At 41.9% G+C, this 18,975-nt stretch overlaps 1 long non-coding RNA gene across 1 annotated transcript; it reads left to right on the top strand.

The window, feature by feature from the left end:
• The first annotated feature begins 313 nt into the window (after positions 1-313).
• On the top strand, positions 314-18,619 carry LOC123328242. The gene is made up of 3 exons (XR_006543055.2): positions 314-355; positions 7,597-7,827; positions 18,164-18,619. It is a non-coding gene; the product is annotated as an uncharacterized LOC123328242 (long non-coding RNA).
• Positions 18,620-18,975: the final 356 nt, after the last annotated feature.

Genomic DNA, 18,975 nt, shown 5'->3' with positions numbered 1-18,975 from the left:
GCAAAGCCATCGTTGCTAAACCTCACAGATAGTATAAGGACTGGGAAAAAGGGGGGGTTTCATGGCAGGGGAGAATCCTGGGGAATTAGAGGAGAAACTCGCAGAGTATTGATGGAAACCCTGCTGCTTCCCATTAGCCCTGCCAAGAAGCAGGCAATAACACCACCTGTCTGTTTGGCAGCCACAGGTATCTACACATGGTTCGTGTTTTTCCTCTCCAGATTTCAAGATTTAGATTGGAGACCCTACTAGTTTAATCAACAGGTGAAATAAAATGTCATGAAGCAGAAATCACCATCAGCATTGCTGTGTGGGGAAAAGAAGAGGCAATCAGGAGTTCTCTCCAGGCACTCTTGTGAGTTGCATAAGGGCTTCCTGTTGAAACCATTTCTTGGCCCCGGGGCTTCTGTGAAGCCGGCGAGCTATCCTGTAAGCTGGCACGATGCCACTGTAACAGATGGCCAGCAGTGCAGGCAGCAGAGACCATGGAGGAGCATCGCAAGTGAATGCTGAGGGCGAGATCTTTAGGTGTGAGCCCGGAGATACGTCTGTCCGCTCTTTAGTCCTGAGCTCCTGAGCAAAGCGGGGATAGGGAATATTAAGACTTCTGTCTGGATCCTTGGCTATTACTCACTTCAGGCCGAAATGCCAGCCTTGTCTCATTTGTGTGGTAGTATTAGGTTTTCTACTCCAACTCTTGTGGGTGTGTGGGGTGTTGCAAAGAGGATGATGGACAAGATAGAGATATTCTAAATAGAACCATGAGTATTTCTGGTTTGCTTTAGCTCTCCAGCTCATTCTGTGCATTCCTGCCAAATTCATCTCCAAAGGCACAGCTTGGATCATACTCCCTCTTCCCCCAAATTTTTTTATGATAATGATGATGATGATGATTTTGATAATAATGATGGTTTTGATGATGGTGGTGGCAGCGGCTGTATTTATTAAACACTTGCTATGTGCACAATTTTCTTATCAGGCTGGTAAACATTCTATCAAAGGTCACATAGCTATTAAGTATCAGAACTGGAATCTATAACTATATCTGTCTGACTCTAGAGTAGGAACCTTAACAACTGTACTCGATAGGTGCATATATAAGCAAAGTCATCTAAAGTTTGGGGCTTCCCAGCTGGCTCAGTGGTAAGGAATCTGCCTGCAATGCAAGAGACCCAGGTTCGATTCCGGGGTGGGGAAGATCCCCTGGAGGAGGACATGGCAACCCACTCCAGTATTCTTGCCTGGGAAATCCCATGGACAGAGGACCTTGGGTGGGCTACAATCCATGGGGTCACAAAGAGTTGGACACAAGTGAGCATGCATGCACATCTAAAGTTTCTCTGGAAATTTCTTGATTGTCATCAACTTATAGTCAATTCATACCCACCATCATCTGTGCTTGAATTCTTCTGTATTAAGGATCATGTGTGCTGTTGCGGGGGATGGTAGAAAGAGTTTGAGCTTGTGTGTGTATACCAATGTGTGTGTATGATTAAGCAAAATGTGCTTATTTTATAATTACTCAGAATATGGAACTTTTTCTGTAGTAGCAGCACCATTCTGTTCTTCCTGGGCTTCCCTGGTAGCTCAGACAGTAAAGAATCGGCCTGCAATGCAGGAAACCCAGGGTCATTCCCTAGGTGGGGAAGATCTCCTAGAGAAGGAAATGGCAATCCACTCCAGTATTCTTGGCTGCAGAATCCCATGGACAGAGGAGCCTGGCGGGCTACAGTCCATGGAGTCACAAAGAGCTGGACACAACTGAGTGACTAACACTTTCACTTTTTCAGGTCTGTGTTTCCTATGCCCATCAGTAAGTATGAAATAATGTGTGCTCATGGCAGTCCATGAGGTTGCAAAGAGTTGGACATGACTGAGCGACTGAACTGATGTCACATTTCAGAGTGAATACACACACACATTTATCACCACTACTTACGTTTCAACAAATGCATTTTTAAAATTCCGGATCTGAGGACCTGTGAGAAAAGTCATAATTTAAGATCTCTGTGCACATCTTATTTCCTTGTTAACCAGGCAGAACAGGCTGGTTCAGATGTTTGGGAGTATGAGAGCACTTAATCTGTTACCACTGCTTTGCATCGTATCATGTTCTAGACTTCTTAGGAGCAATCTTTATTTATTTTTGGAGCTCACAGATTGCGTTTGAACGAGTCAGGAATATTTTCCAGCTTATTTTAGTGAACTTACTCATATGCTGCCCAAATGGAAGAAAAAATACACTCTTTTCCAAGGAGTGGCTGTTAGTGCCATCCTAGTGCTAGACTGTTTATCTGATCACCCCACGGATTAAACACTTGTCTGGATTTCTACTTGTCCATGAAGGTGTGCATGTGTCAAAAATAGCACATTTCTACTGGTTAATACAAACTGGGGAGAAGCTGTCACCGAAATCATGTATATTAATTCCCCACACCCAAATACTTTGTGTTCTTAGATAATCCTTCTTCTGCAAGGCCTTGAATAAACCTATAAATGTTAGTTCATCTTTAAGAGCCACTTGGGGTGATAAATATGCATATCTGACTCAAAGCTTGCACTCCCAGTGATGAGGGATTAGTTGCCTGGTTATTTGTGGTTATTTTTGTAGCACCTGTGGATTTCGGTGTTGGTAGTTTGCTTCATCATGCATGTGTCATGCATTTTTATTAACTCACTGAACACAGGTGCTTCCTGATTATCTATTTGATTAACAGGGTGACCAAAATTAAAACAGAATAAACAAGCCCTGCTATAGTTACTTTCACTTTGCCTACCTATTTGCATTGTCATAACCATGGAGACTGTTCAAAGTGGAGCTCCGTGGTTGGCCACCATCTCATTATTTTTTGTAACTTTTGCACTTATTTTTTAATATTTATTTATTTTGGCTGCTCTGGATCTTAGTTGCAGCTCACAGGACCTTAGTTGTAGCACGTGGGATCAAGTTTCCTGACCAGGGATCAAACCTGGTCTCCCTGCATTAGGAGCATGGAGTCTTAGCCACTGGACCACCAGGGAAGTCCCACTATCTCATTTAATTCAGTAGAGCCTAAAATCACTACAGATTCTTCCAAGTACCAAGCTTAATGCCTAACGCAGAATAGTCTGCTGAATGAAGAAGTAAATATGACTAAACACATACATATATGTATGAATATACTTAATGTAAGTGGTCACCACACATGCCAGGATAAACCACCCTGCTTTTATTTTACTTTTCAAGTCCTCTTGCAGATATGATTCACAAGTATTCAGAGGCTGTTGGAAACATCATGCATCAGGAAGGAATGGAGATAAGGAACCTAAAAAGGACCAAATCTTTGAGCCCATTAATCAAACCCATAATTCCCACTAAGACAGGTAAAACATTGAATAGTGTTAAGTGAAAAAAATTACTCTATATCCTGAGCATATTTGAAAGCTAAAATCAGAGACTGTTGTTCGGGGACACACCAGAGACACTTCTGAAAGGCGGAGACGTTTGAAGACCCTCATTAAGAAAATGTCACCTGTGTGCTCAGATAAAACAGGAAAGAAAAATGTATCTAAGTTTCCAAGGAAATGTAGCTCTTTCTTCCTCCCACTCCGTTTCTCTGAATGATTCTCTAAGTTACCATATGAGCAAAATGGAGCTTGAAATAGACAAAATGGGGCTAGTGCTTTTTTTTTTCCCCTATGAAATATCTTAATGGAATTGCTACTCCCTGCTTTCTGCACAAAGATTATTTGGTTTTTCCATACACTTAGAAAGGAAAATTTTAAGTTTCCAGTGAATGTACTTATTTTCAATAAGTACCACCACTATGTTTCTAGATACTTTATAATTAGAGTATTTAGGGGATGTATTTATTTGGTTGTGCCTTATCCAGTTAGATTAGGTACCATTAGTACTTTCATGGTTTAATGGAAATGATAGCTGAAATGTGAATGAATGCCTCCTCTGTGGGTAGAAGGAAGCCTAGAAGCCAACAGCTATAGCAGTTAAACGTGCGCCAGTTCTCATAAAAGAGCAGCCACAGGCGGTGAACGGTGGGCTGAACGCACTGGACCAGAAAAAGCCTCCGTTAGTCTCCTTTCCTGCAATCTGTATGCCTGCCTAACTCTGTACCAATGCTGTCCTCCACTCCAGCAGGCCCCAACCTTTTTGGCACCAGAAACTGGTCTCGTGGAAGACAGTTCTTCCGTGGACAGGGAGGGGGGTGGTTTGGGGAGGATTCAAGTGCATTACATTTCTTGTGCACTTTATTTTTATAAATATTATTATACCAGCTCCAACCTCAGATCATTAGGTGTTAGATCCTAGAGGTTGGGCACCCCTGGTTTACTCCATTAACAGATGCCTGCACCCGTGTACATGCTATAGCCCAAATCAGAGACCTTTTTTGCTTTTTCTCTCCTTTAGCCAAAGTATCAACTCTTCCCCCCCCCCCCCCCCCCCCGCCTTTTAGCTACGGTTTTGAAAAATTATGCATCACTTTTTGGAATTCTCCAAATCACCATATTTCAGATTTCAGAGAAGAGTGGTTCTTAGAATGATTTGTACTTCAGTCATGCAGGGTGACAGCCAAATGGCCCATGCACCCAGTTAATCACATTAACTCCCAGTGTTTAAGGCTGAAACTGCAACTCATTAAAAGCCAAAACCAAACCAGACAAACAAAAAACAAGATTTTTCCATCATCCAACTTATGGATGCAAAACCTTCTTGAATTATTGGACTTGGCCATTCTCATGAGGGGATTGTGAAAGGAAACAGAAGCTTGTGTTTAGAGCCTGCATCTTCAGTTCAGTTCAGTTCAGTCGCTCAGTCGTGTCTGACTCTTTGCGACCCCATTAATCGCAGCACGCCAGGCCTCCCTGTCCATCACCAACTCCCGGAGTTCACTCAGACTCACGTCCATCGAGTCAGTGATGCCATCCAGCCATCTCATCCTCTGTCGTCCCCTTCTCCTCTTGCCCTCAGTCCCTCCCAGCATCAGAGTTTTTTCCAATGAGTCAACTCTTCACATGAGGTGGCCAAAGTACTGGAGTTTCAGCTTCAGCATCATTCCCTCCAAAGAACACCCAGGGCTGATCTCCTTCAGAATGGACTGGTTGGATCTCCTTGCAGTCCAAGGGACTCTCAAGAGTCTTCTCCAACACCACAGTTCAAAAGCATCAATTCTTCGGCTCTCAGCCTTCTTCACAGTCCAACTCTCACATCCATACATGACCACAGGAAAAACCATAGCCTTGACTAGATGGACCTTTGTTAGCAAAGTAATGTCTCTACTTTTCAATATGCTATCTAGGTTGGTCATAACTTTCCTTCCAAGGAGTAAGCATCTTTTAATTTCATGGCTGCAGTCAACATCTGCAGTGATTCTGGAGCCCAGAAAAATAAAGTCTGACACTGTTTCCACTGTTTCCCCATCTATTTCCCATGAAGTGGTGGGACCGGATGCCATGATCTTAGTTTTCTGAATGTTGAGCTTTAAGCCAACTTTTTCACTCTCCACTTTCACTTTCATCAAGAGGCTTTTTAGTTCCTCTTCACTTTCTGCCATAAGGGTGGTGTCATCTGCATATCTGAGGTTATTGATATTTCTCCTGGCAATCTTGATTCCAGCTTGTGTTTCTTCCAGTCCAGCGTTTCTCATGATGTACTCTGCATATAAGTTAAATAGGCAGGGTGACAGTATACAGTCTTGACGAACTCCTTTTCCTATTTGGAACCTGTCTGTTGTTCCATGTCCAGTTCTAACTGTTGCTTCCTGACCTATATAAAGATTTCTCAAGAGGCCTGCACCTTATTAAGTTTTATCTCTCATAATTCAAAGTCACGTTCAAGCAGCATGCGGTTACTCATTTTTTTTTTCTTTATTGATTCAGTAGGCAGGTACCAGGTCCTGTGTTGGCTTATAAAACTATAGAATGACTTAAAAGATAGTCTTTCTTTTCAAGGAGTTCATGACACAAGCATATAAAGCTATAAAATTACATATCTATGTAAAATATAATCATGTCCGACTCTTTGTGACCCCATGGACTGTAGCCCACCAGATTCCTCTGTCCATGGAATTCTCCAGGCAGGAATACTGGAATGGGTAGCCATTCCCTTCTCCAGAGGATCTTCATGACCCAGGGATTGAACCTGGATCTCCTGCATTATAGGCAGATTCTTTACCATGTGAGCTACCAGGAAAGCCCCATATAATATGTAGCATATGTTATATATTTATTACAATAAATGACTATAATATTATCAGTTCAGTTTAGTTCAGTCACTCAGTCATGTCTGACTCTTTGCAACCCCATGAATTGTGGCATGCCGGGCCTCCCTGTCCATCACCAACTCCAGGAGTTTACTCAAGCTCACATTCATTGAGTTGGTGATCCCATCCAGCCATCTCATCCTCTTTCGTCCTCTTCTCCTCCTGTCCCCAATCCCTCCCAGCATCAGAGTATTTTCCAATGAGTCAGCTCTTCACATGAGGTAGCCACAGTAGTGGAGTTTCAGCTTTAGCATCAGTCCTTCTAAAGAGATCCCAGGGCTGATCTCCTTCAGAATGGACTGGTTGGATCTCCTTGCAGTCCAAGGGACTCTCAAGAGTCTTCTCCAACACCACAGATCAAAAGCATCAATTCTTCAGCACTCAGCCTTCTTCACAGTCCAACTCTCACATCCATACATGACCACTGGAAAAACCATAGCCTTGACTAGACGGATCTTTGTTGGCAAAGTAATGTCTCTGCTTTTCAATATGCTATCTAGGTTGTTCATAACTTTCCTTCCAAAGAGTAATATATATATATATTATTATTATTATATACAACAATATAATGGAAAATGACTTACAGAAAGACAAAAGTGGAATCAAATAATTTAACCTGGAGTCATTAAGAAGACTTCACAGAGAAGGTGACGACTGAGTCCTGAAAGACAGTCACCCAGGAGAAAGACATCTAGTGTGAATGAACAGGAAGTTCGCTAGGATTGCCCCATAGGGGAGAGGGCACTTCAGATTTGCACCATTCAATGAGGGAGTTATTAATAGTATCACATGTGGCTACTTAAATTTTATTACAAGGACACTAATTTAAAATCCAGTTCCTTAGTAGCCAACCACATTTCAAGCACTTGATGGCCACATTTGGCCAGTGGCAACTGTTGGGGGGGCGGGGGGCTGCTGTGTGAGTGCGTGCTAAGTCTCTTCAGTCATGTCTGTATTGTATCAATCTTGGATAAAACTCCTCCCAGTACACACTTTGTCTAAGACACTGCTTAGATAGCATATATTTAATTTCATTTCTCCCCCATAGATTGAAAGTTATTTGAAGGTAGAGACCATACCTATTCACTGTTCCGTCAATAGCACAGAGGTGGCACATAGTGTAACCAACAGATACGTAACTAAAAGGAACTATGGAGGTAGTACAAATTCTTACACAAAAGCAAGGTTTAAAGCACCCTCATCTGTGGCTCTCTGTTCTTACTGGCTTGGATAAACAAACAAGGACTCTTTTATAATAAAAGGATGATACAGTATTCTAACGCTTGATAGTACAAAGTCTAGGAAAGGAATGAGATCACTCTGGTTTGATATTTTAAAGGGAAAGATGGCAGACAAAAGGCAAAGTGTATTGGAACGAGAAGTCTAGAAAACAGCCCAGGACAATGGGTGACTGAGAAGAGAACAGGAAGAGTCGGCAGCGGGACTGAGACATGGAGCCACTTCTTATAAATGTCACTTTGCATGCTAAGTCGCTTATTGTGTCCAACTCTTCGCGACCCTGTGGGCCTCCTGTAGCCAGCCGGGCTCTTCTATCCATGGGATTTCCCAGGTAAGAATACTGGAGTGGGTTGCCATGCTCTCTTCCAGTGGATCTTCCCAACACAGGGGTCTTCCCGTCTCAGGAACCTGCATCTCCCCACACCTCCTGCAATGGCAAGTGGACTCTTTACCACTAAGCTACTGAAGACAGAAAAATTTGACAAATAACTACAAACTCAAATGCTCTCGAGGGACAGGTAGGTAAAGTGAATGGTTGAAAATGAACAGGGAAGTGTTAAAAACTGGTGAATTTGAGCTGCTGTGTCCAGCCTCCTGAATCAGCGCACGGGCTGTATTTCTGTGCCTCCTTCCCCACCTTCACACTCAGCCAACTTCCTGTCCATCTTTATGGTGGTCTTTCCTGCTTTCATTCCATTCCCTATTATACGTACAGCCTTAGACTCTACATTTGGCCATTTTAGCCAAGTTCTCACAGCATGTTAAAACCTCTCTCCTTCTTCTGACCTTACAGCATATGTTTCTTGTTAATTCCTGAACCTGGTTAAATTCCTCTATTTCTCTGCTCTCGAGAGAAATTCTGGTTGCAATGATTATTTTCCCGCTACATGTTTGATTCATCTGACAGCACTTAGGTCCTCCCTGCAGACCAGTTTCACTTTTATTCAGCTCCAGGTCCTCTCTTCTAACTTGCCCATGGTAACTGTCCCCAAATTTTACTTTCGAGAACATTACCCAGCTCTTTTATTTATCTTTAATGAGGGCATTGGGATTATTCAGACATGCGTGTGTGCGCGTGCTAAGTCACTTCAGTCCTGTCCAACTCTTTGCAGCCCCATGAACTGTAGCCCACCAGGCTAATATGCCAAGGGGCATCTAAGCCCCAGAGTCGCAACTGCTGAGCCCTCGACCACCCTAGAGCCCATGCTCTTGCAATAAGAGAAGCCACCTCAATGAGAAGCCCACACATCACAACTAGAGAGGAGCCCCCACTTCCAGAGTCCAGATAAGGCCCACATGCAGCAGCAAAGACCCAGCACAGCCAAATAGGTAAATAATTTGTTTTTAAAGTCACTCTTTCTCGTGTAGTCTAATGAAAAGCAACAAAATAAAATGAGATACTAATATGTTTCTTAAATACATTTGATATGAAGATTGGCCTGGTAGAATTATTTCTTGGAGTATAGGGCCCTACCTCAAGATGCTGTTCTGTTCGTACTGAAACATTTGTGTGCAATATATAAAGCCATGAAAGAGAGCCCTGTTTTATATTGTGTGTTGATGTGTATATGTAAAAAATGAATTTTTTTTTTCAGTATGGAGCATTTTTCATTTAACAAGTCATTACAAGTAACCTTGACTGTACTGAGTAAAGGCACACAACCTCTGCAAATTCTGCATCTTCCTGATCCTAGTCTCAATTAGGTGCCAAACGTAACTCTAATTCTTATGTTCTTATGTAGTGTTTAATTGTACAGATTCCATAAAAATTCACTTAATATAAAGAAAACAAATACTCTTTTTTATTGCCACACTAAATACTTTTGCCAGCAAATGCTTTTGGGGGTGCTTTTTATTTATGGATTTTTCACAATGCCGGAGAGCTTTTGTCTTTTTTAGTGCTTTATATTTATAGTTGTGGGATGATCATTTTCTGCTTGGTTTCACATTGAGCTCTTTCAGAACTAGTTGGAGTAGTAATAGTTTCATACTGTTTATACTTTCTCCCCTTGAGTCCTATGTTAAATCTTTTTCACTCTATCAGTGACATCGCAGTATATTATGCTATACATTCTAAGGCTATTAACTTTCGGCACTGCTAATGATTTCTTTTATATATATATCTATACACACACACACAGCACATAAAACATGTAAATGTTTCTTATTCAAACAAGAAAACTCAAAGCGTAATCAACCCCATCAGCAAGGAGAAAAAAAAAGAAATGGAGATTTTTTTTTTTTCTTCCCAAATGAGATTGCAAGAGAGAAACAGGTTTGCAAAATACTGGTGTTGGAAAACAAAGTAAATTACAATAGACCCCTAAAGGGAGAGATTTCCTTTTCTTAAAAAACAGCTTGTTTAGTATTCTATTTCTACACTTATTTTTTTTTTAAAGTAACACATTTGAAAATCAACAATCACAATGTAACAGTTTTCTTGACTAGAAGAAAAGGTCTGAGTCTTTGTGAGAAGGCAGGAAGGGAAGAAAAGGAAGGAAACTCAGAGTGACCTTGACTTCTTCATCATTGTGCTCAGGCTTTGTAAAGGAGCCTGGGCTAACAGCTCACCTTCTGTTCTAGTAGTTCAGAGCCTTTGAGGGTTGAACCTGGAGGTAATGTCTGCAAGGTGGCTGGGAAACAAACACTCTTAGGGGCAAAGTTTAACAACAGAAGATTTAAGGGATTAGGGTGATTCAGCAAGGCCCCCCAAATAGGAGAAATGAAATTTATTAGGGCAATAACAACCAGTATTTGCATCTGCACAATGAGGATTGCCTGATCCTAAAAAGAAGTCTTGGAAGCCACTGGATTCCTGGCTTATTTCACATTTTGGCTTCCTTTATGTTCCAGCTTTTTAAATTTAAAAGAAAGAACATTTATTTATTTATTTGGCTGTGCCAAGTCTTCATTGCAGTGCGTGGGATATTTAATTGCAGCATGCTAACTCTCAATTTTGGCATGTGAGATCTAGTTCCCCGACCAGGGATCGAACCCAGACCCCCTGTGTTAGGAATACAGAGTCTTAGCCACTGGACCACCAGGGAAATCCTTACATTCCAGCTTTTTGATCAAACAGGATGGTTCAGAAAACGCCTTTCATGGAATCTTGAACATCTTGGCCATTTTCAGGCCAAGCAGTCAATGGCTGTAGAATGGGATAAGGATAAATAGGACAGAGGAGCGAGCAGAGCAAACAGAAATGGGATAAGATGAGAAGTGACATGTGAGGAGAATGAGACAGGAGAGAAACCAGTGAGGGGGAACAGTCAGAGAAAAGAAAAGAAAACTAGATAGCAAGGGAAGTCCGATTTTACTAAACCTTAATCCATGCCTAGAACTAAAAGGCTAGGGATACGGTACTAAAAAAAAAAAAAAAAAAAAAAAAAGGAACAGTGCATTTTCTTAAGGCACTAAGATGGACTGAGGAAACGTTTACAAAATATTTACTGAGGTTGCCTCAGTAGCACACAGACATCCACATCTGGGTAGGTCCTGCCCTGCCCAGATTTACTCCCTTTGGGGCAGTGGAAGGAGGCCCTGTAGCAGCCTGGTTCTCTGTCCTGACAGATGTTCATCTGCTTCCAGAAAACGGTGTCCTAGAGGAGGAAGGTCAGCAGACAGGACGTGAGGTCAATGTCAGGGTTCCATGCCAGGAACAGGAACTCTGGGTACATAGGAGGGGTACAGCTGGTCAAACCCCAATGTACCAATGCAGCTCATTGGAATGGTCAGAAGGCTAGTCCCAGAGCCTTTTGTTAAATCTCCCTTGAAATTTTGATGCCAGGAACCTCTTCTGGTAGGAAGGGGCTGGAGAGACACGGAGGTTAAGCAAAAAAACCCAAAAGCCTAATTATTAAATAATTTTTCCTTTAAAATTTTTTAAATTTACTTTTCAGAGTTCTTAAATCTTCCAAGTTAAGGAGCTGCTTTCCTAGCAGAGATACAGTTCCCAAAATAAAACTGGACACTTGCTTGAAAGCTATGTTTTCAAGGTTAACGCTGTGGTGTATACCTTAGCCTTTTTGCACATTCAACATAGAGCTAATCAGAAGATCTGTTGTCTCTAGGAAACCGAGAAGGAAAACAATCAGCTCTGTTCTTCTCTCTGAGCTGGGGGAGTGAGCTATAATAAGGGAGCACAAGAATACGTCCAGAGCCAGCAAGCCCGAACACACAGGTTAGCACGCCTGGCTGACCTAACTCGCAGGTGTGCGGTTGCCAGGTAACACTGGGGCCTCGGGGTCCTTTAAGAAGGCCTGCAGTTGGGCTTGGAGAGGTGTGGGCATGGCCTGGGGCCGTGATAGGGGGCAGGCAAATGGAGTCACTCTCAGGGCAGCTGGCAGTGGGACTGCTCCTCACCTATGTGGCAAGTGGGAACAAGCCTGGTTTGGCCCTGAACGGTTCTTCTTCCTTGGCTGCCTGTGCTGTGGAAGGGCCCTGATTAGTCATGATCATGCAGAAGGAAGGAAAGCCCTGCTGTGCGTTATAAAGCATTCTTGGTGTTGTTAAGTTGCTAAGTTGTGTCCAACTCTTTAGTGACCCCATGGACTATATAGCCCACCGGGTTCCTCTGTCCGTGGGATTTCCCAGGCAAGAATACTGGAATGAATGGTCATTTCCTTCTCCAGGGATCTTCCCAACCCAGGGATTGAACCCGCATCTCTTACAACTCTTGCATTGGCAGGCAGGTTCTTTTCTAGTAGTGCCACCTGGGAAACCCACACAGCACCTGTATATAAATGTATTTAAAGCGCAACTCCTGTCCTTTATACAGTTACGTTCTAAAATTCCCCTCAATCTTGGACAAATTCAAGGAGCACATTTTTATACAGGTGAAGAGTAAAACGATTTTTGGAAAGAGCCACTGACTGATTGAAAATACCTGGATTCTAGTCCCAGTTTTGCAACTTCCTTCATGATCAGTTTTATCTGGAAGTCATAGCTTCATTTGAGATTCACACACTATTTGCTCAAATCTCTGTGTGTTTTAGGAAACCCAGAATTCCCCACCATCTCTTTAGGAATTCTTGAGGACTTAATTTTCTTTACCTTCTATAATTCCTACTTTCTTCTTACATGGATTTAATTCAGATCATGAATGATGTGGTCCCTTGTATATGGTCTGCTTACAGAGTCTGCCATTTCTTAAACCATTTATCTGGTAAATTCACAAATGTGGAACTCCTTGTCCCCAAATAAGGCCAGATGTGTAAGGACCTGCTTTGTCCTCAGCTAGTGCTGTTTTGTCTTTTAGAGGGTAATAGTAGCTCCTGGTCATTCATGTGCTCTTCTGAATTTCATTCCCCTTGAACAAGAAAAGCTTTAAGTGGACAGAGACAGCATGACTGTACTGCAGAATAGGTAGTGGTCCTGGCCTGTAACGCATTTACAGAGAAAGGCCCAAGGTCTAAGGGCAGAATCTCTTTTATTATTTTTTAAAATAGCAGAGGATCTCTTAAAAAAATTTTTTTTTTGGCTGCTCTGGGTCTTCATTGCCGCGCATGGGCTTTCTGTAGTTGCAGGGAGCTCGGGCTCCTCTCTAGTTGTGATGGGCAGGCTTCTTGATTCAGAGCCTGGGCTCTAGGGTGTGTGGGCTTCCGTAGTTGGGGCTTGCGGACTCAAGATTGCAGGCTCAGCAGTTGGGGCACATGGGCTTAGTTGCCCCTCAGCTTATGGAATCTTCCCAGATCAGAAATCTAACCTGTGTCCCCTGCATTAGCAGGTATATACCCTACCACTGGACCGCCAGAAAAATCCTGAGCAGAATCTCTTTTACTTTAAAATCTGCATTCCTGGGTTAGCTAGTTTCAGAGAAGGGTAAGTATTGAGGATCACCCAATTTCTCCTGATCCAGGGCTTCTCTTTATAGCTGTGTCTTTCCCAAGCATAGAGTATTTCTCTTTGGGATAGCCATCTGTGCCTGAGTCTGTTGAGGGTGAAGAAAAGATGGGTTATCTAATAAGACATAGGAAAACTGAGAGCTTGCGGTTGAAACAGAGGCATCCAAGCTGCTTTGCCACTGCCTGGAATCAGGCAGGCAAACAGGGAGATGGCAAAGGCCAGCCTTCCTAGCCCAAGGGCTATCATTCTACTTTGTATGTTTGAGTCATTGCGAGAAGAGAAAGATTTATAGGCATTCTTTCAACACTTACTCAACAAATATTTATTGAACACCTACCTTATTCCGAGCTCTGCAGTGTATTTAGAAATCTGGGCTGCAAACAAATCTTTCCTCCTCACTGTTCTCAAGCACTGCTCTTTTTAACTGCCTCCAGATCACATCCCAAGTATCAATCCATGTATTGATTGAATGCTTACATGTGTAAAGACTCTTACAGGGCTGACATTGTCAATATTTGCAAAGTCTAAGACTTGGAAACATGGAGGAAGCTTATTTTCTATAATGTGTACTTTCACGGACCTTATAGTGCAGCTCAAGTTGAGTTTATGTTTAAAAAAAAAAAGGCCAAAACAAACAAACTGGCACATAGACAGCACTCAAGACTGGGGAAAAAATGATACAAAACACTTCTAAGAAGCCAATCCAGACTTCTGCCATGGATTCTGATATTATATAGAATCTCAGCATCAAATATTTATTTGAAGTGAAGTTGCTCAGTCGTGTCCAACTCTTGGTGACCCCATGGACTGTAGCCCACCAGGCTCCTCCATCCATGGAATTGTCTAGGCAAGAGTACTGGAATGGGTTGCCATTTTCTTCTCCAGGGGATCTTCCCGACCCAGGGATTGAACCCGGGTCTCCCACATTGCAGGTAGATACTTTACCCTCTGAGCCACCAGGGAATCCCTTATGTATTTGAAAAGATATCTTTTTAAGAAAACTGTAAATATGTGCATAGTGATGTTAACAGCTGGGTAGATGATATTTGTTCTGTTTGATCATGGTGAAATTTAAGGTCTAAAATGCAGGGTAGAGATGCCTAGTTGATTCAGGAGATGCTGTATTTGGCAGACAAAAACATGGCCCTTGGTTATAATCATCACCCATGGTGTTACATCTCAGATGTGCAAATAAGGAAAACACAATCTTTGGAAAGTCTTTGGCAGCCATCCAGAGGTTCATGCAATACCAAAGATGAGGTCTTGGGAGAAGAGTTTCTCTTTCTAAATATGTCAAGTGGCTCAGTGGTAAAGAATCCATCTGCCTATGCAGGAGACGCGGGTTCAATCCCTGGATCAGGAGGATCCCTTGGATAAGTAAAGGCAACCCACTCCAGTATCCTTGCCTGGGGAATCTCATGGACAGAGGAACCTCGTGTGCTATACAGTCCATGGGGTTGCAGAGTTGGACACAATAAGCAACTAAGCCCAGTGCAGCACGTGGACAGATATTATCTCCTTCCCTTGTACTAACACACCAAGTGTTAGTCACTTTCAAAAAATTATTATTTTGGCTGCCCCGGGTCCTCATTGCTGTGTGCAGGCTTTCTTTAGCTGAGGCTGCTCTTCACTGCAATGCGCGTGTTTCCCATTGCAGTGGCTTCCTTTAGTTGTAGAGCATGGGCTCAGAGGTTGTGGTACACTGCTTTAGCTGCCCTGTGGCATGGGGGATCTTCCTGGACCAGGGATCGAACCCACGTCCCTTGCAATAGCAGGCAGACCACTGAACCACCAGGAAAGTCCTTCAAATTATTTTGATGTTTTTCTCCAAGTGTGGTGGGACAGCTAGATGTTGGAGGATCCTTCCTGCTATTCTAAGAAGATTGGGCATCATGCTGGGCAAAGGAAATTAACAAGGTTTGTCAATAAGTGAATGATACACCAAATATTTGCTTCAGAAAAACTTATTGTAATAACCCAGCTGAAAAGAAATGGGAACACTGGCAAAAAACTTTGGAGAATTAATGTCTGGGAAGTGTCAAAAGTCCTATCTCCTTGAGGTAAATGGGAGAAAAGAACTTCTGAATGCATTTCAACCAGGTTCCTACCTCCTCAACTCAAATCTAGGCCACTGGTATAGTATTTCCTTGCTTCTTGCCTTTCAATATAGTTCTGTGTGTACTATTTAAAAAATACCACAGCATCCCAGGGCAGGATCTCTTTCAGAATGAATCAAGTGATTCCCATGTGCTAGTTTATAAATTGTTAACTGCTTTGGGATTCATAGAGATGAAAGATGCTTTATTTATTGTCCTTTGAGATGAATGATGCATAATTTATAACAGTAGGATTACTATTTTATTTACTCTTGTGATGCTGAAATCACATTCTTGTCTAGTGATGGAATTGCAGAATCCCTTTTAATTTGTGGGCAAGTATCTTATTAAAAGCTTCGGTGTTGGAGGGTCTGGCGACTCCAGGGTGGGTGTTGTATGAATGAAACAGTATGATCCTTTTGTTGTTACACAAAGGCTTTATTCTCCTGCTCACACGCATTAGTGAGATATTAACCATGTGTGCATGATGTAAAGATGTTGGCTGTAATGTGTGTTCATGCAGGCTTATGATGACATAATTATGTAGATTTTGCTAAAGTACCTTAAAGTCTCACAGTTGTAGACTTTATGGAGTCTTCTCCGTCAGTGATCCCAGGACCACATAAGGCACTCTTATGTTTCGAGGTAATCACATGTTTTCAGCATCCAAGAATATCAACAATTTTGCGTTTAGGAAGATATCAGCTTCCTGGCTGATAGAACCATTAGAATTCTTCACTTTGCTGCTTTGTAAGGACAAGTTTTGTTTGCTTGATTTTTTAAAAAGGGAATTATTTCATTATATAATTATGTATGTATACATATATATGTATAATCTTTATTGAATTTGTTAACAGCATTGCTTCTGTTATTTATGTTCTGACTTTTTTTTGGCCATGAGGCATGTGGGGTCTTTGCTCCCCCAGCAGGGATGGAACCTGTACCCCTCTGCACTGCCACATTGTAAGCAAGTGTGTCTGCATGCTCAGTCGTGTCCAACTCTTTGTGACTTGATGGACTGTAGCCCTCCAGGCTCCTCCGTCCATGGGATTTTTCCAGGCAAGAATACTGGAGTGAGTTGCCATTTCCTCCTCCAGGGGATCTTCCCAATCCAGGGATAGACCCAGAGTCTCCTGTGTCTTCTGCATTGGCAGGTGGATTCTTTACCACTGAGCCACCTGAGAAGTTCCCCCTTGCATTGGAAGGCAAAGTATCAACCACTGGATGGCCAGCAAAGTCCCTTGCTTACTTGATTTTAATGAAAAGGTATGGATATCTTCTTGGCAGCAAGGTTTGGGACAATTTCTTTAATTTTTTAAAAAATATTTGTCCTATGTTATCTCTGCATCAGAATGATTTGTGTGCTTTGGGTGAGGCAGGAGTGTTGGAGCTCTTTCCTGCCTGGTTATGTCATCAATTCACTCCTCCTTTTGTGGAACCAATGTCATCTACTCTGTCTTAGGGCAGAGCCTCAGTGGAAGGTTTAGATATAAGACAGCAGAATCACGATAGCTATTAGCGTCTTCTTTTAAAAAATTTGCATTTACTTTTTCCAGAGGAAAAGTGCTTTCTTGTCTTTCAACTGTCGAACAAATAGCAATAGTAGGAAAGGAAAGGTCTTTAGACAGATGGTCACAGAGACTGCAGGGTGGGATCCGGCATGAACTGTCCAGAAAAACCGGGAAGCAGATAAACCAAAACCGTATTTTTACATCTTAAAATGATCTTACCAGTTTGGTTACATGTTTCTGTTTTATTAGGATATTCATTTGCTTTCTTATCTAGACTCAGTTTGGAATTTCTAAGACTGTTCTGTTGGAAATACAGAAAGTGTTTCTAGGGAATTCCCTGGCAGTCCAGTGGTTAGGTCTTAGCGCTTTCACTGTTGAGGGCCCAGGTTCGATCCCTGGTCGGGGAACTAAGATTTCACAAGCCATGCTCTGTGGCAAAAAAAAAAAAAAAAAAAAAAAAAAAGGTATTTTTAGAAACTGTGATCCCCCTGTCCTCCTCCCTAGTGCAGGGAAGTGTGCCTTTTTTCTTCTATTTTTCTAGTGGAAGCAGATGAAAAGAAGCTAAGATATAACTAATGACTCTCTTTGTGTTTATGGAAAACCCTGGTGTAGGATAAGGATGGATAGCAATTATGTCTTCTTTGAGGACAGAAATGGACTTCAACTAAAGGGAGGGATTAGAATCAGGTTTAGGAAAGTCCTTTGTCTCTGAGTCCGTCCATTCTGGGTGCTGGGTTTTATAGAACACATTTCTGCAAATGCCTCTTGTTCTGCTTCCCAGCATGGTTGGGGCTACAGTTGTCTCAACAAAGAAAAGATGTCCACCTCTTTGGAATGACTTCAAGAATACAGGATTTGAGGCATTCAAACATGTTATTTTGGGGCTTCCCAGGTGGCGCTAGTGGTAAAGAACCTGCCTGTCAATGCAGATGTAAGAGACGTGGTTCGATCCTTGGGTCTGGGAAGATACTAGAGTGGGTTGTTTAGTATTCTTGCCTGGAGAACACCATGGACAGAGGAGCCTGGTGGGCTACAGTCCATAGGGTTGCACAGAGTCAGATATGACTGAAGCGACCTAACATGCGTGCACGCAACATATTATTTTACCGATCAGAAAGTAAGTCTGATTTTTCCCTCAAGTCAGTTGGCTTGTACCTAGACAAGAATCCCAATTTCTAAGCATCAGGACTGAGGTTTTTTTTTTTTTTCTGTTCAGCAGACTCTGGGGTGGTTCTCAGAAGTAAGAGGTCAAGCTAAAGATTTTGGAGTCTTCTTCCAACTCTGGATAATTGAAGCCAAAAAAGGAACACACTTACAAAACTTGAAAAAATATTCATTATATCCAAATGGAAATTATTTTCGTATTTCTTCAAAATGTGTATGGCTTACAAGTTTTTATATTTCTTTCTTTTGAGGTTTTTTTTTTATTTTTTAATTTAGCTAGTGATGTGTAGTTATCTTTGCTTCCCTCCTTTTTATTATTATGCTTTTTTTTGCATTAAAGTTACCTCTGGAGTGTAAAGCAGAAGTGTTTGCTTCCTGCTTTGGAAACTTTCTGTGGTTATACAGATTGGCACCACGTCACTGCCAGGTTAATAGAGCTTCTTTAAATGTAGCCATATATTATTAAAGCTGTGACAAATACACTGGAGTTTTGTTACTTGTGATGAATGTTTCATTTCCTTGAGATCAATTCTAATTCTGGAAATGAAGTGCTCACCCAAGAAAGAAACATGACATCTTTCTGAACCTCAAAAAAAAAAAAAAAAGGAAACAATTTTGTTCCATAAAAGAGGAAATCTTTGCCGTCCTGACTTCCTAAAGGCTTTCTAGTCATCGTAGGACTAAAGAGCTATATTCTTTAAAAAAAATTTTTGCAGAGTACAAGCAATGTATATCTCTACCCTGCACTCGATTGCCTGAGGGGCTTGTCTTCAGAATGATGAGATCCTAGAACATTAGAACTAGAAGGCATTTTTAGGACCCATTGGCCCAATCTCTTTATTTTACAGATGAGAAATACAAGGG

This window comes from Bubalus bubalis, chromosome 2 (assembly GCF_019923935.1).
Source record: "Bubalus bubalis isolate 160015118507 breed Murrah chromosome 2, NDDB_SH_1, whole genome shotgun sequence".
NCBI classification, from domain to species: Eukaryota; Metazoa; Chordata; class Mammalia; order Artiodactyla; family Bovidae; genus Bubalus; species Bubalus bubalis.
The sequence above is the reverse complement of the archived record's forward strand: the minus strand, read 5'-3'. Positions and strand labels throughout refer to the sequence as shown.